We start from the raw sequence: 25202 nt of genomic DNA, 5'->3' as shown, positions 1-25202 counted from the left end.
ATATGTACCACAGCTTTTTTATCCATTCGTCTACTGATGGACACCTGGGCTGTTTCCAGATCTTAGCTATTGTAAATAGAGGCACAATGTCTTTACGGAGAAAATCTTTCTCAGGAATTGCTTTAGTTTGATTATTACAGCTGCAACTTTCAACCATCAGCAATTGTACAAAGTATCGCAACAACAACTGCTTTCACAGAGCTGCTCATGACCTTGATCTCTTTTTAGCACCTTTAACACTACAGAAAAATTTCAGAGCCTTTGAAAGAATGGTGGGGTTTTATCAGCATTTCCTATCTGTCTACACTCAATTTTCCCTCAAATCACAAATTACTAGAAAATCAGCAGCTACTGGTCTAAACTGGCAGGCAGTTTGATAAATGAGCATTCTATGCCTCGGCATAGAGTCCAATTCATAAGCCCCACAAACCTGTGAGACTTATGAACTGGACACACCAGCCACTTACTGCTTTCAAATTCCTTTCATCACTTTGAAGCGATCTATCAATCTTTCCTGTTTTCAAGTTGCATAATGTGTCTGTCATCTGGAAGGCACTATTTTTGCCATAACTCTATAACAAGCTTCAGCTAGCTACTCATCTTCCGTCTCAGGCCCTGCTCTTGCTTATTTCTTTGTAAAAAAGACAAACTGTGGTCATTCCTCTAACAAAAATCTGCTTCACTGATACCAAACTGGCGTCCTGTTGTTCCGTTTTTGTGACTTTTTACACACACAAGAACTTTTTCTGTCACTGTTGAATCATGATTTAATATTTTGTTGTTGTTAATCCTCACCCAAGGATTTTCTTTCATTGATTTTTTTTTTTTTTTTTTTTTTTTTGAGCCTGGAAGGGAGGGAGACAGAGAGAGAAACATTGATGTGAAAGAGACACATTGATTGGTTGCCTTCTCCTTGTGCACTTACCGCCCTGACCAGGGCCAAGGATTGAACCTGCAACCCAGGTACATGCCCTTGCGCAGGAATCAAACCTGCAACCTTCGGTGAATGGGCTAACGCTGAAACCACTAAGCAACACCAGCCAGGGCATCATGATTTAATATTTTTGAAGACCTTTCATATTCAGTTAACCTGGACATTTGTATTATTAACAACACATAAACACAATCGCTTCATCCACATCTGCACAATCAAGGGAATGGCAAGAGTGTATCAGTGCTGTCTAGCCAACAGTGATACAATGCTATCCTAGTAAACACATCCTGACATCAGAGATATTAAAACATGGTGGGAGTGGTGGGGTGTACATCTCAGAATTGATGGAATATAGTGTCCGAGGCATAAATGAATACTCCTTTAATTTATGTAAAAAATCATTTCCAAAGATGGACACCAGTAATTCCTTCCAACCCTGTGGACGCACGCTGATTCTCTGTCAATGGATACAGTCACTCCCCCCTTCTCTCTGAGCTGGCTGTGTGGCTTGCTTTCACCAAAAAAATGTGGCAAAGCAGCCAGGGTCCCTGCTGGATTTCTCAGCCCAGCCCAGGGAACAGCCTCACTATAAATCCTCCCATTCTGCCCTACTCACATTCTGCACAAGCAAAGAAACAAAGCTATAGTATGTAATTAGCCGTAAAGCCACTTGTGCATTTCCTTATCTACAGACTGAAGGTTAATTAAATAAATTATTTTAGATGTTTAAAATGAGGGCAAACTCTGTTTCCTCCTTAAAATGGACCCTTTTGTTTATCAAGGCCCTGTTTTCTAAGCTAATTAAGTATGGAGCAGAAAGTCCTCCATGCAGACACTTTTAATGAATTCTTAATTACGAATTCCCACATACGTCCTCCAAGAAGGCAAAAATGTACAGTGCTGGGAGACAGAAAAAAAGGCACAGAGCAGGAAACACACACCACTCTTGCTTTTGATACTTTTAAAAGTTATCAAATGTTATAAGCAGCTTAAAAAAATACCCACCTTTATTTAGGATGCTTTCCAAAACAGAACACACACAAATCATCGCACACTTCTGACTTAATTTGTTCCTCTTTGTCCTTCCATGTTGCTAAGAGACTGTCTTTTTCAAGGCTCAAATACCCAGATTTTTCCAAATTTAGAAAACAGGCGGACTTACAAAAAAGCTTCAAAAGGCAGCCACTTCGAGGTAAAAATTGATCTGGTCATGACCAACCCACATTTCCCTAAACAACTTCCTGAAATAAATTATTGAATGCTGGGGTAACTCACGCAAACTGCAAAATTTGTCATCTCTGGTATGTGGCCTCCCTAGTGTACACACATTCACATTTGTGATATCCCTTTACTCAGTACTGAAGTGAAAATGGGGAAGTCACCCTTTTCTGGAAGACCATGAGGAGGCCGCTGGAAGGCCTGCGCGCATCTTATTGCCAATGAGCGTCCAGAGCATGTTGAGCACGGTTATGGATGGACGGTAACCAAACCCTCAGTATGGGAAGTTGGGAGAGATAACACCAACAGTAATATTTTGTTCCTTAATCTAGAAGTTCCTGGGTGCACTTATATCTTCATTTACAGTTAATTAACCTCCTGACACAGAAATAAAAAGGTAATAGGTGCCCCTGACAACTGAAGATCAAAAACCCCCAACACAACTGATACTAGAATGTACACCATTGGGAGATGGTTCAATTTACAAGATGTGGACAGACAAGCCTCAGAGGCACACACTGCTCGCTTGCTTGCTTTATTTATTTATTTATTTATTCCTCACCCGAGATTTTTCCATTGATTTTCAAATAGAGTAGGAGGAAGGGAGGGAGAGAGAAAAATCGATGTGAGAGAAGACACACTGATTGGTTGCCTCCTGCACAACCCCTACCAGGGCTGGGGATCAAACTGCAACGAAAATACGTACGTGCCCTTGACCAGAGTCGAACCCACAACTCTTTGGTCCACGGGCTGGTCTTCTCATTGCTGAGCCAACCTGACCAGGGCTATTTATTTATTTTGTATTCATTTTTAGAGAGAGAGAGAGAGAGAGAAACATTGATGTGAGAGTGAAACATTAATCAGCTGCCTCCTGCATGTTCATTCAGCTGAGCCATGCTGGCCAGGGAAACACACCTCTCTTTCAAAAGGATACATTTTGATTATACTTTTAAGCATCCAAGTACATATTAAAGGAGTTTTTATAGTGGTACCTTTACCATTAACCATAGTGGACCACAGGGACAGGCCAGCTTTGCTACACAAATCAACTGCCTTTATTTGTATGTAAAACAGCACAACCAGTCCCAAGTATGAAGAAGAGAAAGTTCCAACAGCCTCGCACCCCAGCCAGCCCAGGCCATACATCTGTAAAGCAGGCACAGTGTCTGCAGGAGACAGGGGTAGAAGGACTAAACAGATCCGAGTGCAGCCCCAGTCCCTCCGGGCGAGCCATTTCATTTGTCTGCGTGCGGATACATCCTCATCTGGGAAGACAGGACAGATGCCTGGGAGAGCATGGGCGTGGGGGAAAGGAGCTAATGTCTTCTGAGCATATTCTCTGTGGCTGGTCACTGTCCTCACGTCATCTCATCTCACATCAGGTTTTGATTTTACAAAGAGGGAAGTGGGGCCCGAGAAGGTGGTGCAGGTAGGACATGACCTCTGGCCTCTGGCTTCCAAGCGTGACTGCTCACATGCCACACTCCCTTCACACACTCCATTTCCAGAGGTGGAGGACAGCCTTCGCGGGGCTCCCGCACGCTTCGTCTCCAGAGGCCGGCCTATCATTTCCAAGTCACTTCTCAGAGCTCATCCTCTCCAGCAAACTCCCCAGCCTTTCCCCCTAGCCACCGCCTAAACCCAGACATGTGAGGAGCAGAGATGGCCACCCCAAAATGTGCCTCTTTGGGATATTGATTATTTTAAGCTAGTAGAGTGACAAACCTCAGAGGAGGGGGGTGAGGGAGAGGGATGAGATAAACCAAAGAACTTATATGCACGTATGCGTAACCAATGACATAGACAATGGGGTTGGGGGGGAGGCAGGATTGGGTGGAGGGGTCTAGGGGGAAAAAAGGAGAAACATCTGTAACAAAAATAAATTAATAAAAATTGCAAAAAAAAAAAAAGAAATGAAAAGACTCGGGAAAAACTTATGACCTTTCCCCTACTTGCCTAAAAAAAGTCAGAGGGCTCGCTCCAGGAAGAGAGCTATCATCAAAGATAACTACAGTTTATTATGAATTAGGTGTGATACGGAGGAAGCCAACAAGGCCCCTTTAATCATAGTCCTCTCTGAGTCCTAGGTTAAAGACGGCCCAGCAAACACTATTATACCAAACATTTGCTTTTCTGTCTCCAGGTGAATCGGCTCCTTGCTCTTTCCAGTCCCAAACCACAACCCCCCAGGACTTCTAAATTAAGGAACAAAATCTTACTATTGGTATGTGTTATCTCTCCCAGGTCCCCATACTGAGGGTTTGGTTACCACTTATGGAACCCCTGTAATAAATTGGGACATGCCTCCTGTTAATCTGACTCGTGTTAATTTATTAGTCCAGCCAGAAAAACTTAGAAAAGTGGGAGGAAAATTATTTTTTCTCCCCCACACACGCTCCCTGGTTTTCTCAGGTTAGTGAAAAATCCCACACCTGCAGAACACGGAGCTTGGAGGCTACGAAAAGTCCGTCACCCACCCCTCTGTCCCTACAACCCGATCCATGTCCGTCACAGGGAGTTTGCTCAGAACAGAGCAGAGAGATGCAGTCCCGCGGGCCTGTGTCTGCAGTGGAGGGCTCGGCTCTCGGCTGCACAATGAGCACCTTCTTCAGTGATAACCTGAGTCCCCAGGACCACGGCCGAGTCTCCAAAGCCCCCTTCCAGAACACTAAGGAGGTGGGTGTACAGTTCTAATGAAAGAATGACCATTATCAGCACCCCAATCCAACTGGTTCTCATATTTCTATTTTTAAAGTACTTGAATCGGAGGAAAAGACAGAGGATTACTAATATTGAAACGCGCTGTCTCGTTTCATAAAAAGTTTGTCACTCACAATACGATCTGAAGCAACCCAAAGAGAAACCACAACAGTGTGTGCCCTGGACAACAGAGGCCTTTTTGCTAAAACTACGTTTCTTGTGCTGATGGGAACTGCCAGTGGCACTTGCTCTGAAATTAGTTACGTTTTAGAAGTTGCCTCGATGAAGTGCAGCCGTAGCAGTACATCCACCCTGACCTAAGGCCACCGAGTTGAATGAAAGGGGCGGAGCTGTTCTCCAAGCAGACACATCATAACACTCCTTACAGGCAAAGGAAATCCTAGATATACCTATTATCAATTAATGACTTCAGCAGCCCCCCTTATCTGCAATTCTGCTATGTGATTTCAGTTCCCCAAGGTCCACTGCGGTCCAAAAATATTAAATGGAAAACTCCAGAAATAAACAATCCATAGGTTTAAAACTGCCCACCATCTGAGTGGCGTGATAAAATCCCCCCCTCCTGTCCAGCTCCACCCTGCCCGGGACGTGACTTATCTCTTTGTCCAGCGCAACCACACTGCAGACGCTCCCCGCCCACTAGTCACTTAGTAGTCCTCTGGGCTATCCAAGTCATTGTCTTGGTATCACCCTGCTTATACTGAAGTCACCTTTACTTTACTTAATAGTGGTCCCAAAGCACAAGAGTAGTGACGCTGGCAATCTGGATATGCCAAAGAGAAGCCGTAATGTGCTTCCTTTAAGTGAAAAAGTGAACGTTCTCAGCTTCATAAAGTAAGAAAAGAAATTATATGCTGAGGTTGCTCAGATCTATGGTAAGAATGAATCTTCTCTCCATGAAATTGTGAAAAAGGAAAAGAAATCAGGGCTAGTTTGGGGGTCACACCTTAAGCCACAAAAGTTACGGACACAGTGCATAAGTGCTGGTAAGATGGAAAAGGCATTACATTTGTGGGTGGAAGGCATGAACAGAAAACCTGCTCTGATTGATGGCGACGTGTTGCCCCAGAAAGCACTGAGCCTATATGAAGACTTCAGCAAGGGCCCCTGAAAGGAGTGACCACATTCACACAGCTTTTATTACAGTATGTTATACTTGTCTCTTTTATTAGTTATTGGTGTTAATCTCTTATGGTCCCTAATTTACAAATTAAACTTTATCCTAGGTATGCATGTATAGGAAAAAAAATAGTGTATACAGGGTTCGGTTCTATCCATGGTCTCAGGCATCCACTGGGGGTCACGGGTAAGGGGGACGGCTGCATTAACATGCTGCAAGGGGCAGTGGGAGCAAGTCCCTGAGGTGGCTCTGAGGAAGGTGGCCTCTGTCCCAGGCATCCCTGAGGCTCTTGAATTTCATTCACCCTTGAAGCCAGAGGGGCAAGTGTAAGGAGGGTTTGGTTCCTAAGGAAGGCGAGGAGGGGAAATTCCATAAGCTACTAATTCTGACACAAGCATCTAAGATTAGAATAAAATAGGATAATACAACAGAAAACAAGTAGGAAATAATGTAAGTGTACCATGGTTTGTTTACTTTAGAGGGTTCCCCTCAAACCAATTCCGAGGGCTGAATAACCAAGTGTAAAATGCTTTTTTAAATGTTTAGGATTTTTAAAAATGTACACAACAGAAATGCTCTGGCACTATTTATGAGAATGTCTCACAGACAGTGCACACCCCAGGGCACACCCCAGCCCTCTCTGGCCCAGCCTACTGGGGACCAAGTCAATGGATGGGGTGCCCCCAGCCCCGCCCTGGTGGCAGCCCGCCGGGATCAACATCCTGACTTCCCCTTGTTAGCCCAGGCCTTGGTCAAGTCATTTGACCTGTAAGAATCACTTCCCATCTACATAGTAACACCCCTGATATCACAGAATTACTTTGAGAATTAATTAAGATAATATATGTACAATCCTTAGCCCAGTGGAACATAGGGAAGGGCTCAATACTTGTTGGGGGTCTCATGACTACAATAATTATTTTTATTCTTTAGAATGACAGACTGATAGTGGATATAGGACCAGCAGTGATCTACAAATGAAGGACCTATTCACAATGTGAAACACCAGCCACAGGCTAGAGATAACCATACAGGCTTATCTCCTCTGCCAGAGGAGTATCTCCCCATCAAGCAGGCTGAATGAGTTGAATTACACTAAATATCTGACTACCGTTTTCATGGGTAATACTGGTACTTACGCAGCAAGCAAATTGGTGGGTTTTAGAGGACACAACCATCATGCTCACCATCATGGATATTTGCAAGGCAACTCTGAGGACAGGTGCCGACCCCTCCTGAATGGCATGGACAGACTAGAAAACAGACTGGCCAAGAGTCAGGTGCTATGGCCACTGCAGTCCCGGCATCGCCAGAATCCCAGTTCCCCCTATTTGAAGTAACTAGTACAATGTGTTTCTTTATTTTTTATTTTATTTTATTATTTTATTTTATTTTATCCTCACTCGAGGACATTTTTCCATTTTTTGTTCAGATAGAGTCAGGGGAGGGAGAGAAACATCGATGTGAAGGGACACATCAAGTGGATGCCACCCACACAACCCAACCAGGGCCGGGGACAAACTGCAACCGAGGTACACGCCTTTAGCGGGAACCGAACCCGGGTCTCTCTGGACCGCAGGCCGACGCTCTAACCGCTGAGCCAAACCGGCCAGGGCTACAGTGTGTTTCCTAAGAGATGCCTCCATCAGCCAGCAGGTCGGAAAGCCTCTTTAATGCCTGACGACGGAGACAGAAACAGCTGGTGAAGAGGTGGAAGGTCGTCAGCAGCAAATACCCTAAAAGGAAAACACGGGGCTTGGCGAGTTGGCGAAGACAAACAGGAAGACAAGCTTGGTCCAGAAATATCCAGAAATGTTATTTTAAGGTTTCCACCCTTGATATAATCTCATCCTCCACCTATTGGTGCTTTTGTGACATTTGAAGGAAGGGCTGGAAAATGACAACGGTGGATAAAATGGGTTCAGGTTAAGTAGCAATTAGCCCTGAGCGCCTGCCTGCTGTCCCTTACTCACCGAGGATACGGATTCTGTCCAGGCTTTGAGAGCCAGGGGCATGGAGGATGATCAAGAATATCTTCCCACCCAAACCCTTCCAATGGCAAGGAAAATAAAACAGTAACAATCAACTTTACTTAAGATTTGCATACTTGGTAAGTATAGCACCAAGAAAGCAGCACTGTGTCTGGCTGTCATTGCAGGGGGCAGGGGGCAGGGGGCAGGGGGCAGGGGGCAGGGGGCAGGGAGCAGGGAGCAGGGGGCAGGGGGCAGGGGGCAGGGAGCAGGGGGCAGGGGGCAGGGGGCAGGGGGCAGGGAGCAGAGAGCAAGGAGCAAGGAGCAAGGAGCAGGGAGCAGGGAGGGAGCAGGGAGGGAGGGCGGGGGCGGAGTCCAGGAGAACTGAAGCCTTTTGAAAGCAGTACTGAGGGGCGCTCGCCGTGCCAGCACCTTTACTAGAACTGCAACCAGCCGGCGAAGATTAGCAGGGCCCCTGTGCAAGGACACACAAGCTCATGAAGCGTTCCATACGTATTTTTTAAATAGTACTTAGGAACTAGGTAATATATGAGTATTTATTCAAGACAGGTTTGCAGTCCATCAGTGGATAAAAAAGCTGTGGTACATTTACACAATGGAATACTACACAGCTGTTAGAAAGAGAGCTCTCTTACCGTTTGAGATGACATGGCGGGACCTGGATAGCATAATGCTGAGCAAACTAAGCCAGTCAGAGAAAGACAAGTATCACATGATCTCACTTATTTGTGGAATATAATGAACAAAATAAGCTGACGAATAAAACAGACCCAAAGACATGGAAGTAGGGAACTGACAAACCTCAGAAAAAGGGGTAGGAGGGTGGGAAGAGATACACCAAAAATCTTATATGCACATATGCACAACCAATGGACACAGATACCAATACTATGAAGGGGGGCTTGGGAAGGAGGGTGTCAATGCGGGGGAAAGGAGGGACATATGTAACAAAAATAAATAACTAATTAAAAAACAGATTTGCAAGGGGCCATCAATTTCTAGAAGAGAAATGAGAAGTGGACGGGCAACTCCAAAATCTGGTGTATATTTACATGCTCACATTCAACCGAGTTACTGGGCAACACATTTCTGACAGGGTTTCTTTCTTTTTGGAGTCAGCCTGAAATAGAAAGTCTTAGTGGCTGAGGAAACCTCATACCATAAGAATAGGGTATAAAAACATAATACAAGCTCGAATGGGTTACCACTGTTCATATTGCCGCCACTTCAGCTGATTGAGGTGCACGGCCGGCACTTCCCATGGGGAACTGAGACACCACTGCAAACACCTTCAACAGGCTACACCGCACCAGCCCTGAAACAAAAAGCGGTTGTGTGCTTGCAAAGTGGTCATGTGCACGCAAAGGCCCACAGAGTTGTGGGGCACAAAACTGATTTTGACAAAAGCAAGTATTTGCTGTGTGGTATTCTCCTGCGATTCTCTAATGGGCTGCCTCATGGGACTTAAGAAGGGAAGAAACTCAATAGAAGGCAAAGCTTTGCACATTTTGTCCAGATACATGGGCAAAAGGACTGCTCTCAGGTGGCTAGCCACGAAAGTAAAGGCAGCGGAACCTGCCCCCTGTCACAGAGGAAAGACGTTCCAAAGTCACAGAGGTGTGTGGTCTATTCAGGAGTCACCCAGGAGCCTCAGTATGATGAGCACTGTATCCTAGTTACGTTTGCTGTGGGTTTTTTTTCTTTCTTACCAGTTCATAAAAGAATAGTGTGTCTAAAATTGATGATGTTTTAGTATATGAAATGTTAATTTCTTAGAAAAATCAATTAAACCTATCAATGTTAAAACAAAAAATTTTCAGCTCTGACTTAGACAGAACTCCTTGCCGCACCAACAGTATTCGCAAGCTCCACCAAGCGTACAGACGAGCTCAGAGCCATTTTCTGCATTCTGGCTGGGCACCGACCAGTGGTGTGTCTTTGGACAATCACTTATCTTTTGTGGCCTTCAGCTTTCTCGTCTATTAATTGTGACTAGTACCCAGGTCACAGGAATGTTAAAATAAGTGAATGAGACAACACTTGTAAAGAGTTTAGAACAATACCTGGCGCATAGTAAACATCATTTAAGTACTTGTTACATGAAACTAGCACCCAGACTTGGGTTTCAAGCTACTCTCCAAAGAAAGGAGCCAGGGAATCTCAGAGGGTAAACAATTACATATCTCGGGGCAGGGAAAAGGAAGGCTGGGCAAGGCCCAACATGGGGTGGCCAGAAAGGTAGAAGATATTTAAGGAGGTCAGAGGTAGTGCTGAAAGGGCAAATTATTGGCCAACATGGGACAACATGAGCATCAAAGGTCGTAACACTACCCCGGTGTGAAAGGCACGATTTCATAATGATACCCAGACAAGAAAAGGTAGAGTATACAACAAAGTGTTATCGTGCCCAGTGGAGAAGAGTATCAGTTCAGGTTTTTATTTTAATTTTAACAAATGGAAGAGTGTTAAGTGTTTTGCTTCTTCTAAGTGTTTCTTTGTTAAAGCAGAGAAGGGTGAACACAGGGAACTTAGTAATACCAGTCCTAGCAAAGGCAGAAAATAACGATAACCAGAAAGTCCTCAGCCCCCTTCATAACCAGAGGGAAAGAAAACTGAACCAAGTCGAGATGATGAATTAGCTAAAATGTTCTAAGACACAAACTAACTGCAGACGTCATCCCTCATATCCTAGAAGATACCCTTAGATGGCCCCACTAACTGCAGTCAGAAAGTCATAAAGCATATGTACGATTCCAATGATGCAGAGAGACCTGGCAACCATCAGGGTGATAAGGGCATTGGTCTGTGAAAACACTGGCCAAACAAAATTTGGAGAATAAAACACTCTGGGGGAGCAGCATGGCTCCAAATCTTACTGATGTGACAGAGGACAAACATAAAAAGGGGCCCAGCCAGAGGACCAGTTACTTGGATTTGACAAACATAAAGATGACCCAACATCAATCGGCTGATCACCAGGTCCTGCCATCTCAGGCTATTTTTCTGGCTCTGATGGGGTTTCTGTAATTATGTAATTGTACTACTGTATTATTGTAGCCCTAGGAAAGTATCAAAACGTGCATCGCTCTGACACTTGAAGTTATCAAAATATGCGTTACAGACCTGAGGAAAGTAAACAAACAAGTCTGAGAACAGGCTGGACTGTGTTACATGCTTCATCATTACCTGGATCTGTGTGTGCTGTTGACAGTGCTCAGAATGTTCAAAAGAATCATTGTTGTCGTTTAAGTTGTTAAAGGAAATTTAAGTCTATAATCATGTTTTAGCAAACTGGAGAACTGTTCGAGAAATTGATTCTTAATGTTTGATTTTAGATGTAAATTTAATACCTTGAGCACTAAAATACACATAGAAGGGACTTTGCATGAACAAGAAACCCTGCACAGTCAAGAATATAGAAAGTGGGTCAGCAATAGAATGTTCAGAGGGTATAAACTGTATTTCTCCACATGAAAGACTATTCAGAAATACAGTAGTCCATTTCTTCCATCACAATGACCCCAAGGGAAACAAAAGATAAAGGCGACAATAGAAGAAGATATGAGAGAGAAATGCTCCATAGTTGTTAAGAGTTCTTCCATCGGCTGTCTATTGAAAGTAGGGCACGGGAATAATTGGAAATTAACCACAACAGATTCCAGCGTCAGTTTGTCACGGAAATGAAATCAGACATGTAGAGCACAACCACAAACTCCTTCACTTTCAGCTTTGAAACAAAACGAATCTAAAATGATTAGGAATGCGAATGTGTCCAGAGCCATTAAATACAACGGTGACGTCTGGGATGTGGAGGAGGGTGAGGGTGGAGCTGAGGAAGCTCTTAAGAGTCGACTGACCCGTGTCTTCCCGAAGAAGGGCTTAGATCAAAACAGAGCCCCTCCAAATCTCGAGTCTGTTCACACCTGGCAACAACTCACTGCCCTCGAGTCTTCCTTTGGAAGGTTGGATTGGTTCTTTCCACAACACCCCAGCTCTCTTGCCCCTTCACCCGTTTGAGACAGGCAATCTGCAGGAGCACCATGGGCCAGGCACGGGGGGGGGGGGGGGGGGATTTCCATTACATCTCATTTCATCACTGTGACTCCTGGGAGCTGATGTCTTCACCCGAGTTTTTCAGAGGGAGAAACGCAAGTGCTGAATACACGAGCCAACTGCCCAAGGTCATCAGAACCACTGAGTGCCTGGGACCAAACCTGCAGGCTCCTCCCCGGCCCTGTGGTCTTCGTGCTCTGGGTTCTCAGCCCTGCTCTTTACTGCCTGTTGACCAGTCAACGGTCCTTTCTCCCGTGAATGGCCAGGTCAAATCTTGCCTCCGAAACTAAAAAAAAAAGGGGGGGGGGGCTTTATAAATAAGCCTCTGGTCTAATTGTTTGCTTCGTCATCCGATGAGTTCTTGTCTCTTCAGGAGTGCCAGCAGCCACCTGAAGAAGCTGGAAGAGGCACTGCATGGATTCTGCCCTAGAGCCTTCAGCGGGGCACGGCCCTGCCAATGCCCTGATTTCCTCTTCTGCCTCCAGAACTGCGGGGAAATAAATTTCTATAGTTTTAAACCATCCAGTTTATGGTTATTTTTTCCCAGCAGCCCTATAAAACAAATACTTTAGGCGTTACCTAGCAAATACTCCCATGTACAGTACACTGCTCCTCAGACTCCAACGTCCCGACCAGGCAGAGGACATCACCCTGGCCCACCTGATAATCTAACCGGCGTGGACAACCATCAAGCCAGAACCCTGACCTTGACCAGGAGGAATTATAATCTACAGCCAGACACAGGAAGTCCCAGCCAGCTGGCTTCACAGAGCTGCCCCAGCTATTTCTCCACTCCTGCAATAACGGCCCATGATTTTAGGCAATTAAATTCTTTTCGGAACTGAAGGGGAGCAGAATATGCCCCCCCTCCCCCAAGATATGCCTGCTTGGCATAAGGATATCTGGTTACTTTTAAGGAAAAGTAAACATAGGAAAAGCTCTGAAAACCTTGTAGAAGTTACCCTTTCTTAAGAGACATTTACATTTACAAGGGGAATTTCCACTTATAAGGGCGTCTCCCTCTCTGTACCAGAATGGAGAGAACCTCTAAGTCTGAGAAACACTAGGAGGAGACAGTGATTTAAATCTGTAAAGCAACCTTGCCCATTTGCTGTGCTTTTCCTGTGTCAATGTAGGAAACATTCAAACCTATGGAGAATTTTCGTAAGTTTATTTGAGCCAAATTGTTGCCAACTGCCAGGAAGCAAAATCCCAACAGACTGAGATAATGCTCCCGAGAAAAGCAGTTTTGCGCCTTATATAATACATTACAATCAAAAGAGCAGACACAAGTGGGTTACATGAAATCCACTGGTGATAGATTAGGGAGGTGGGAGAAAGCAAAGCAGGGAAACCTTGGGATTGGATGAAAAGTAAAATGACAGACACACACAGTCCCTCGCCACTTGGCGCTTCGACTTTGGCGGCTTCACTCTATCGCAGTCAAAGCGCGAAGTGGCGAGGGACGACCGTATATAAATAAAGAATCCTACTTCACGGAGATTCATTTATTGCAGGAGAATCTGGAACTGATTGACCGCGATTGATGAGGGCTGACTGTATATCTTTTAAATAGGTGGGTACGAGGTAGTTAACAGTCAACAATGAACTCAGAAACAATGAGGGGATTAGGGGTCTCCACGGAATGGTTGGTTCTTTGAGGAGTCCGGAAAAAGGAAAATTACTTTGACATTTAAAATATATGTTATTATAGATGCAGAAAGACAATAGACAGGTTCAGTTAAGGTCAAGATTGACCTTTGTCAGGGAAGACGCCAGCCCAGGACATGGCTACCTGCCACAGACTGCTTTTAGTTAAAACGTTTTCATCTCAGACCATCCTGGGTGGTTACTGCAGGTGTTCAGTTTGCAAGGCCGCCTGGCAGGCCTCCCTGAGCTTGTCAGGTTGGCATGTGGCCCCTCTTTACCCATACCTGGAAACCTCCCGTAACTAGCTACCCCCCACCCCCACCACCCCCTCTGCCCACCCATCATAACATCTTCAGTCTTCAGCTGAAGAAGGTATTTAAAGTGATGTCTTGAGCCATTTTGGGGATTTAGTTTTCCTGGGTGTCTCCCAGGTATACAGGAGGTGTACGTATTATTAAACTTCTGTTTTGCTCCTGTTAATCCGTCTTTTATTACAAGGGGGCAGGCTCAGCCAGGAATGTCGAAGGGTGGAGGGAAAATTACATTTCTTCCCCTATAGGACCCCTTATTCTTTTCTGGGGGTTTCACTGCACTGTAGGCAGGAAGCCTGCACTGGGCTGGGAAGGAGAGTACACAGAACAGAGAGACCTTGCCTGAGGGAGCTTCCAGGGGGAGTGGAAAGAGATCAAACGATTGCGACTATTGACCGTGTTTCCTTTTCCCACATCTGTTTAATCCTCAAAACACACCCCCCACTCACACGCCTGAAAACTGCCATTAAGGGTCAGCTAGAAGGAGCTGATTTGGGATTGAAACCTGGGCCCGGGGCTCCAGCGTCCAGTCCTTTAAGGACAACACTGCAGTAGCTCCTCTGCCTGGCCTCCCTGCCTTAGAACAGGGCCCCAAACTCCGGCGTCATCCTCCCCTCCTCCTTCCCCCCAACAGTATCATGATCTATAAAAGTACCCCAGTTTGCCAAACTTTTAAACCCTACTGTATGAAAGTTCTCTTTATTGTCCCAAAAGGCAACTTTTATTTTTGTTTTTACTTTATTAAATTTATTGGAGTGACATTGGTTAATAAAATTATACAGGTTTCAGGTGTATAATTCTATAATACATCCTCTGTATATTGTAGTGTGTGTTCACCACCCCAAGTCAAGTCTCCTTCCATCACCATTTATCCCCCTTTCCCCTCTACCACTCCCCCCCACCCCACCCCTCTTTCCCTCTGGTAATCACCTTACTATTGTCCATACTGGTGATTTTTAATATTTTTCCCCTTAATCCCTGCACCTTTTTCACTCAGCCCAAAACAGCCCTCCCCTCTGACAGCTGTCAGTCTATTCTCTATGAGTCTGTTTCTATTTGGTTTGTTAGTTTATTTTGTTCATTAGATTCCACATAGGAGTGAAATCATTTTCCAAAACGCAACTTTTAATTTAACAAGTTACTTAACCAAATGTAGCATTCAAAATCTGTGTTAATTTTTTTTTTTTGCATAAGATACTATGTTTCCAGGAAATGTATCTTTTATCTTGAACAATTCATTTACTGACCATTACTTAACAAGTATGTTTTGGAGTTCTGTGTGCAAGGGTGTTCATCCTCTGGCCCCTGGCTCCTCTCCAGCATCATCTTCCGACCTCAGCCTTGCACATTGGCTTCCACCTTCAAAGAATGTGTCGCCTAACTCCTGCTAATCACCACTCATCCTTCAGTCTCAGCTCTGACACACAAGTTCTGCAAGGGCAGCGCCCACCCTTCTCATCTCTGCTGTATCCCCAACATCCATCACATTCCCTGGCTCAGAGCAGGTGTAAAACAAATCTCAGCTAAATAAATGTCACTTCTCGAAGGAAAACTTCCCCATGCCGCAACTCAGGGTTAGAGAGGCCTCCCTTCCTGTCCTTAACATCCTAAGCTTCTCCGGTAATAGCATTTATCACCTCATACTTTAATTGCGGTTTCTTTCCTCTGCTCCATTAAATTCTTGCAAGTCCAAGTTTTATCTTGGTTAATATTAAGTCCCAAAGACTTCCACAGCACCTGGCAACATTTGTTGACTATCTTTATTAAATCTTTCAGTAACTAACCCCCGTTTCCCTTTTTCAATTAAAAAATAAAAAAAAGAGGAAAAGATGACATCTATTTCATAATACTCTTGAGAGCCTGTAATGCCACAAAATGGTGATGATATTAAAGGACTCTAATTAGAAATTTAGATAACACAGTGAAGCCCACTCACTTAAGCTAGAACACTCATTCATCCACCCGGGAATTATTTCTTCACAGTCCCAACGTACTGCCCGAGGTACTCAGAGTATCTAGAACCACTTTTATACACCAGGCAGCCATTAACTTTCATTTTCCAAATACTGACAAAATTTGCAAAAGTGCATCAGTAAGAACAGGCTATATGATGCCGTGGTAACACTGTTTCATTCCTCACACACTGCATGTCCACTTAGGTTGGCTTCACCTCTCAACAGGGAGGACTGTTTCCACCATCTAGAGCAGCGGTTCTCAACCTGTGGGTTGCGACCCCTTTGCAGGTTGAATGACCCTTTCACAGGGGTCTCCTAAGACCATTGGAAAACATATTTCCGATGGTCTTAGGAACCGAGACACCGCTCCTCTATCCACCTCCGGGCGGGTCCGCCCACATGCAGGCACACCCACGTACAACATGAGGACCTGTGTTAAAGGGTCGCGGCATCAGGAAGGCTGAGAACCACTGATCTAGAGGGTCACCAGGTGAGGAGGGAGGGGAGCTGGCGAACAGCCGTGTGCCCAGGAGAACTGGAAATAACCAGTGAAGAGCATTAGCGACCACATCACAGGAGGTTTGGCAGAAATGTAAACTTTCCACAAGAGTAGTTTACTTTCTACCTCTGCATCCCAAAAGGTAACTTTGACTTAACATACAGACTCAATTAATTGTTTGCTCTAACAAAGCGAACAAGACAATGCAGGTTATCCCTCATTTATGGCAATTCACCAAAAAGGAAAAAAAGGGATCCACCACAATGTAATTGAACAAGAAGGGAACACTTGTTCCCAGAAAACATAAATGACAGAATTTATTAACAGACCAACAGGGCTCTGGAGACTAAAGGCAGATGTTTCCCAGCTGTCTGTAGGTGTTGGCACGAGGAGGTACCAGCATCATCCAACTGCTTCCACCTGGCGCTGTCCAAAACCATTAGCGCACGGATGGCACGAGGGCATGGAGTATCTGCCCTGTCCTTTACAACTCCTATACTTTACACTCACATTTCAAACAGATATATATTCAACTCATGGCACACGACACAGGGGGCACAGTGAGGAGAGGGTCACAGCAGAGTGGGCAGGCAGACAGAAGCACGGCTGAAGGTAAATTCCAAGTCCACAGAAAGCTGTATGGGCTTTTATTTTCCTTTATTGATTTTAGAGAGCGAGGAGGGGAGAGGGAGAGAGAGAGAGAAACATTGATGAGAGAGAACATCGACTGGCCGCCTCCTGCATGCCTCCCACTGGGGATCGGGCCCACAACCTGGGCATGTGCCCTGATGGGGAATCGAACCGGCGACCTCTTGGTGCCTGGGTTGATGCTCAACCACTGAGCCACACCGGCTGTGCTGTATAGGTTTTTTTAAAAACTGCTAATGGAGAGGGAGACGAGAAGCGGGGAAGGTCTGGAGAGCTTGGGGACACCAGTATCGGAGAGAGATTTCTCAGAAAAGAAAGCATGGTTGGAAAATTTTAAAAAGGGCCAGAAGGAAAGTCTTCAAAAGTTGAGATGAGAGTTGGTGGCGACATCAACGCACCAAGAAGGTCAGAATCGTAACTACGGAACCCGTTATGGCGCCTCCCTCAGGAAAACGGTGAAGAAAATTGAAATCAGCCAGCGTGCCAAGTACACGAGCTCCTGTGGCAAAACCAAGATGAAGAGACCAGCGGTGGGATCTGGCACGTGGTTCCTGCATGAGGACAGTCGCTGGTGGTGCTGGGACCTACACCACCACCTCTACCCTCACAGCCAGTCCGCTATCAGAAGACTGAAGGAACTGAAAGACCAGCAGCTCCACCGTTTGAAACATTGTGAGCCTTTAATAAATGGGTTAATTTATATAACATCAAGGACAAAACAGTTAAGAGATAAAAGAATTCATGCACCAAAAAGTGGGCAGCCATAATCACTGCCCCAGTGAAGAGATCTGACCCTAAGAAGTCACTGGTGACCTCCGATGGGCCTCTTGCTATGTAGCACTGAAGTAGCAACAGTGTGTGACCACCCACAGTTTCCGAAGTCCACCCTGCTCACCTGCCTGAGCACCCACACTTGTTCTCTTCCAGCCCCTCCACTGGCTGGCTGACTCTGTCGAGGTCACTCATGTCCTGTGGGGAGCCTTCTCTGACGGCCCAGCCAGCTCTGCGCTCCTACTCAGCACCCCGTGATGCCTGCTCGTTGCCCTGTTCAGTTGAATGGATCACCCACTTGGAGCTTATTTTATGCGTCTGTGTGTCCTAGGCACCAGGAAGTTTTTGGCACAGAGAAGGCACTCCAAAGTTTCTATAAGGGAGGAAATAGAGGGGTTACAAAAACGACAGTAACTTGAAGGGGTAATGCAGACCAGAAGAGGAGCTATGTTGTGCAACCCAACAGCAATGACGTAACACAGCTATCGGCAAAGGGGGCACCAATGGAAAGGGAAGCACTCGAGATGCTGGGATAACAGACCGAGGAAACGCAAAACGGGGCACAAATGTGTGGGTGGCGGGGTGTGGGGGTGTTAACACTCTTGGCAGAAATTCCTCCCTCCGAGAGAGCAGGGAACAAACGGAATGATGTCACGGCTGTCCCAAGGTGAACTGGAAGAGGAGCTCGTGTGGAACAGAGGTTCGGTAAGGTGAGAAGCGCAGGCCCTCTGCCCACACCGAGGGTTGGAAATGGGGTGCTAGCTTGAGGAAAGGAACAGAGGTCTGGAAAGGCACTGGGGAGACTGGTAAGGAATCAGCTGGAAACGAGGAGGTGTGCTAAAACAACATAACCTTACCTCTTGACTCTTCCTTTAAATGTCCAGTAAGACCCACTGCCATCAACCCTTCTTTCAATCCCCCCCTCCAATCCCCCCCTCCTTTCCAGTCGAGGACTCTTCCCGGTTTGTGCAGTTTCATGCCTAGACCATTACAGCTGTGTAACTTGGCATTTCCTTAACTGCGTTTCTCAAAATGTTAGTGCACTTATGGGAGAAAAGGAGAGAAAAATGGATTCCACAGCCAGATAAGTTTAGGCAGCAGTGAATACTCTCCCTCAGCGTGGAGTTTCCAAATTCACCACAGCGTATCAAAAGTTCTAAGAAACCCTACAAGGAAACCTTCTTAACTCTATCCCAGCATGCAGGCTTTTTCTCATGGGGCGCCTCTTCAGTATATAATGGAACACAATAAGGAAAACAGGGTTTTCCACGTTAGGTTCCTTCTACAAACCTGTGTTACAAACTACCACCATGCAGTCAGGATGTGCTGTGGCAACAAACATCTCCTAAATCTTAGTAGCTTCTTACAACACATGTCTATCACAGAGACCTGAACAACTCTGCAGGGCAACTGCCCCTCCCGACGGACTCAGCTGCCGGAGGCACCGACAGCCTGCAGGTGAACCATCTGAAACACAGCCTCCCCATTACTGTACACGAGGAAGGTGGTGCTGGAAGGTCTCCCCTGGCGATTGATGCTTCAGCCCAGAAGGGACATTTGAGTTCTACTCACAACACACTGGTCAGAACTGGCCATATAGGCTCACCTTGATGAAAAGGGAGCAGAAAAATGTAAGCCTCACAAGGGCCCAGACAAGAGAATCAGGGGGCAGCTCTACCACATACGTGCTCCTCATTCCCAATCAGTCCCCACAATCTGCTACTTTTACATCTAGAAACCCTCCACCAGGTCCTCCATCTCACCCCCATGTCTCACCTTCACCTGTTTCTCTCACGAGCCTGCCAGTTATTTTCCCCAAATGTAAATCTCACCATGTCATTTTCAATACCTGCTTACCAAACCAACCCACCCACCCACCCCTTGTCTGCTCACTGCTGCGATACACAGCTCCTTATCATGAGATACAAGGCCCTGCACAATCTTCACCCCAATCTACCTTTTCAGCTTTCAGCCCGATCTCTGGTATCTGCCTTTTTTTTTTTTTTTTTTTTTTTAAGATCTGATACTTTCTGAAATAGGTCTTACTCTGATTTTAATTGCAATGAGTCAGAAATCCCAGGACAAAAGAAAAACTGGCTTAGGGTTTCAATGGCCCTTTATTTCTTGTCAAATCAGCAGTGTCTGCAGCCCTGCAAGGCGGGGCCTTCCCGAGCTCTGCCCCTCGGTGAGTCTCAGTCAGGCGGGTCAGCGGAGGTTTGGGCGGACGGCTGCAGAGCTTCTGCAGGACACATTCAGGTGATGCGGCCAGCAAATGAGGTAGCTATGCCTTATTATTACCTTTCTGCAGCGAAAGTTGTGGTCCACAGTGACTTCGCCTCAGACCTCCATCCATGACAAATCCCACCAGACCTTATCTGAGAAGCAGGTAAGATCTCACTTCCCTCCCACTCCCCCTCCACTCAACACATAATGTGGGGTGGTACATCCATTGAGCCGCCCAGCAGGGTTCCTAAACAGAGGTGTCATTTGGATATGGTTCCTTTTACTGTAGAAGTACAATCTACAGGGAGGGTCCAGAAGCCATGCCTGGCAGATATAAAAAGCAGTCAAAATTTTTTTAGTTTTATTTGTTGATTTTAGAGACAGAGTGAAAGGAGGAGGGAGGGATTGAGAGAGTCAGAGAGAGAGAGAAACATTGATTCCACTTACTAATGCATTCATTGGTTGCTTCTTGTACGTGCCCTGACCAGGGATCGAACCTACAACCTTGGTGTATGGGGATGTCCTCTAACCAACTGAGCTACCTGCCAATCGAAGCTTTATCAGCATCACTTGTTCCATAAGAAGGAAGAAGAATTCTATGTCTAGTCCAGGTGGTTCAGACTCCAGGTGGGGACCTTCTCTGAGGAGCTCTACAAATAGTAACAAAGAGTATTCTAATTCCCCGAAATAGCCACTTCATACCCAAGCTTTTACTCACAGAGTTGTCTCCCTCCTATTCCTCCTCTAGCCAACACTCATTCCTCAAGGGCTAGATCAAAGTCAGCTTTGCTAATCCCCTTCCCATATTCCCCTAAAAGAACTCAGCCCCATTCCCACCCCCAGTTGCTGGTTCCCATTGCATTTCATCAATTCCTTTACCCAAGTAGCTCACGGTATGTTTATACACACAGAATCTCCCTTGCTAATTTGTGAACTTTTTGATGATGAGACATACATTTTTTAACCACCACAGCCTTATATTCTGAGGAAGTTTAACATATTTTAATAAATATTAACTGACTAAAGACCGTTAAAAATAAAACAAATTATTCTGTTTTCTGCAACCTAGCTGAAATACACTAAGTTTTACTTGCACTCACCATGGCTTATTAAAATGACATTGTTGTCCGGGCACTGTGGCTCAGTGATTGAACATCAACTCATGGACTGATAGGTCCTGGTTCGAGTCTGTGTCAGGGCACATGCCTGGGTTGCAGGCTGGGTCCCCAGTAAGGGGCATGCAGGAGGCAGCGGACAGATGTTTCTATCTCCCATGGATGTTTCTATCTCCCTCTCCCTTCCCCTCTCTAAAAAAAATCAATAAAAACATATTCTAAAAAAGACATGGTAAAAATAAATATCTCTGGAAAGGGATGTAATTTAAGTTCCAACACTAACAGCACTCTTTTTTTGTGAGAAAAAAAAAAAGTAGCACACTATTTTGAATAGTTCCTATTTAAATTAGAATAACCCTACCATAATAGTGGAAGCTCAAGCAGTTCTGGCATGAACAAAGATACTAAAAAGTAAAATAAATCAATCTTCTAAGGGTATCAGAAAGCACATTAAGGAAGAAGCTGAGGTAGGCAGAGTCCCAGCCACTCATCCTTAGCCATTTACCCCCATGACCTACAAGGAGTTACTGATGCTAGCTAGCTGCTGGTCACTAACATCTGAAACGAGCACACCACCGGTTACCTTCCACTTTGGAAAAACGTAGCATAGTCAAGTTCAACTCACAAAGAACCAATGCCGATTAAGGGAACTACTCTCAACACTGAAAATATGCAGGACATATTTTAAGTAGCAAGCTTCCCGGTGCTTTTAAAAGATAATTTGACTTACATCAATTTTCAAAACCAAATCTCAAGCAAGACACTGTGTCCTTTACTCTTAGGTCAGAGATGCTGAGAACAGCAGAGTGATTCAGCGGCTACAGGGCCACATATAAGTACAAGGTATTGATCAAAATTACATCAAATACAGCTGCTTCCACAGCACTTTAACTGCCAACTCGGAAGACATTAGCCCTGCACCGGTGACAGCACAATTCACGAATATCGGGGATGTCCTCGGGTCACCTGCTGTCGGGCAACAAGAGGGCCTACATGTAAAACTGGTTGTGATCTTCATTCCTTTTTATTTATTTACTTTTCGGGAAGAATCCGTAGGAGGCTGCAAGCAATTTTGTGGGTTTTTTTTTCAACTTTTCATAGACTCAATTCAGACATCTACATAACTTTACAGATTTAATTAGACTATAACTGAATCATGCCTCAGAAAGGATCCAGAGTAGAACCAACAGGGACTAATTGTGATGGAACCATCACCACCCTAATTCTACCCACTTCACTGATAAAATGCTGAAGCCTTTCTCCTTGATGAACAGTTCAAATCATAACTTTTCTGGACAATATAGTAACGCTATCATTACTCTAAAAGAATTAGAAAAATGCCTAACATTTAGGCTTTTAATCCAGTCCCTAACATAGTCCCTTTTAATCCAGGATACACTGTTCATTTAAAAGGTCGTTTTTACTCTGCTTGTTCCAGCAACAGTGTTATCATTTGCACACGGTGCTCATCCCTACCGCTCATCCCTACCACGCTGGACAGGGTCGGGGAGGGTGGCTGTCCTCCAGGCAGGTGTCTTAGTTACCAATTCACCATTCTTGGTTTACCGTCCTGTTAGATTTACGAGTTTGCATTATTAAATCAAATGTAATTAGATTTTCCACTCACTTTTTCACCTTTAACTAAAATGCACATCAGCCTACAGAGCCCTGCGAGATTTTAAGATAATGCAAATGAAAAGGTATTAATGTTTATGAGCTGTATACAAGGATCCTACTTAAACGTCAGCAAAAGTTAACTAATGGGTGTAAAACCTCTGTTATGCTGCCTATTCCCTCAGCACCTCACCGCTGGCAGGGACTGATCAATGACCTAACTTTATAAATCAGCCAACTGAGGACTGAAAAAGTGAACCAGGGTGCTGAGGTCAAGGCTGGTCAGAAGAGCCCAGAAGAGCCCACGCTGCCCCCTTGAGGAACTCATCTTCTCCCAGCACCAGGCTTTTCCTCTGCGACTGTGCTCAGCTCTCACTCTGCATGAATCTATCTTCCCAGCAGGAGTCTAAGCCTCCTGAGGGTAAAAGCTCCATCTTTTGCCCCCTAGCCCATGGGAAGTACACGGCGAATGTATGATACAAGGGAAAGCAATACTACTACTGCGAAGCGAGAGTTGCTTTCACCCTGAAGCACTCAAAGATTTGTCCTTTAGCCCGAACTCTAGCAAATTCTGGCCCCTATTTTTTATTATCTGTTAAAGATGGATAAAAGTAACCCCCTCAATTGTCACACAGTCGTATATAGCCCGAACGTTGGAGAAGACAAGCACTCTACGCGGGGAAGACCGCAGGGAGCGTGGGAAGTGTTCCCTGAGTCAGCCCCGACAGCCTTCGAAGCTGCAGCACTGCATCCACCGCAACTTCTTAAAAGCAGTCGATGTGTTTTCTATCTGTAAACTACAGGTTAAAAAATAAAAAGATAAAAAGTGATGCTAACTCTTTATCCTCCGCACCAACAGTTCTCAGAGTATAATCTGAGAACCCCTGGAGTCTCCAAGGCCCATTTTCAAGGCATACATAGGTTGAAGTAATTTTCACCATAATGATACATCACTTTCCTTTTCCTTCTCTTTCTCTCCTGAGTAGGAGCGGAGTTTAGACGTGAGTGTGACGATACAGGAAAATGCAGCGCAGGTAAGAATCCTCCAAGCCAGACACGGAAGAAAGAGATCTGTAAGTGTACAAAGACGCGACTCTTCTCACTCAGTTGGTTTTGTTTTGGAAAATAGTATTATTTTTCATTAAAAATGCTTACATAGTTATTTTTAAATGAATTGACAAACACCTTTTAAATTTCTGTTTTAATTTCTAATACGGCAATCGTTATTTATATATAGCTGACAAACAAAGGCTTCTCAGGTCAGCCTGAGAACCAATACCAATATTGGAGTAAAATTAGTGAATAAAATTAAATTTTAACACAGAATTTCTTTATTCTAATGGATTCATTCTCAGCACGAGTTTAATTGAGCTCACAGCTGACGAGCATCAGGTCTCAGGCAACTAGCAGCACTTTGTGAGCCAAGAAAGTAAAACTATGAAAACAGAATTTTCAACAGGAAAGGGGACACCGGGGACTTTGAAGTAATGTGCTCAAGGAGGGGGTTACACATGTGAACCTCAACCAAAAGGGTTTGACCGGAATCTGTGCACAGCTGACTGAAAACCAGGGTCAGTGCTAAAGCCGAGCCTGTTGGCGGAGGTTCAACTTGTGGTCCTGGCTCCGGCAAGGCCAATAGGACACCTGAGCTATTTTCAACTGTGAAGGAGAAAAAAGCTAATAGAACACAGACTGGGGGCAATAAGGACTCCAGGTTTACTGAAACCAAGAGTAAGCCTTCGACATTGGCTGAAATGCTAGTTCAATCTCCACCTCTACCCTTCCTGCTCACTAGAAGATACTGTGACTGTTCGATCCTTTTTTTTTTTTATCCTCACCTGAGGACATTTTTGCATTTATGTTCAGATAGAGCGGGAAGGAGAGAGAGAGAAACACCAACGTGAGAGAGACACATCAAGTGGTTGCCACCCACACAACCCCAACTGGGGCGGGGGACAAACTGCAACCGAGGTACCGGCTCTTAGCGGGAACTGAAACCAGGACTCTCTGGTCCGCAGGGTGATGCTCTAACCGCTGAGCCAAGCTGGACAGGGCCAATTCTTTTCTTTCTTTTTTTTTCTTTTTTAAAGGAGGCAACTTAATACTTATTTCATTTAGCTTGCTGGACAAAATCTTGCACAAGAGATCCATTCAAGAGAAATAAATGTGAAAATAAAAGGTCCATGGCGGTGAGAGGTTGGGGATGAGGCCGGGAGGGACTCCACAGCTCCACGGGTGGCCAGTGCCATCGCGGCGCCTGAGGCTGGCAAGGCAGCAGGCAGGGCTTCCGGGGCAGTCCAGGTGGGAAGGGCCAACGTGGCCAGATAGCCTCTGTCAGCACTGACCCGATGGCCTGGGCACGAGGAGAGGCGGCGAGGC

At 45.2% G+C, this 25202-nt stretch overlaps 1 protein-coding gene and 1 non-coding gene across 2 annotated transcripts in view; one reads left to right on the top strand and one right to left on the bottom strand.

Moving 5' to 3' along the window:
* Positions 1-25202, bottom strand: part of PPM1H (protein phosphatase, Mg2+/Mn2+ dependent 1H) — a 252941-nt gene that overhangs the window by 213627 nt on the left and 14112 nt on the right. The gene's annotated exons all lie outside the window — the stretch shown is intronic.
* Positions 8377-8480, top strand: LOC118624836. Its single transcript, XR_004958500.1, has one exon. It is a non-coding gene; the product is annotated as a U6 spliceosomal RNA (small nuclear RNA).

The sequence above is a fragment of the Molossus molossus genome, unplaced genomic scaffold (assembly GCF_014108415.1).
Source record: "Molossus molossus isolate mMolMol1 unplaced genomic scaffold, mMolMol1.p scaffold_m16_p_10, whole genome shotgun sequence".
NCBI classification, from domain to species: Eukaryota; Metazoa; Chordata; class Mammalia; order Chiroptera; family Molossidae; genus Molossus; species Molossus molossus.
Note: the sequence above shows the minus strand (reverse complement) of the source record. Positions and strands in the feature narration are given on the sequence as shown.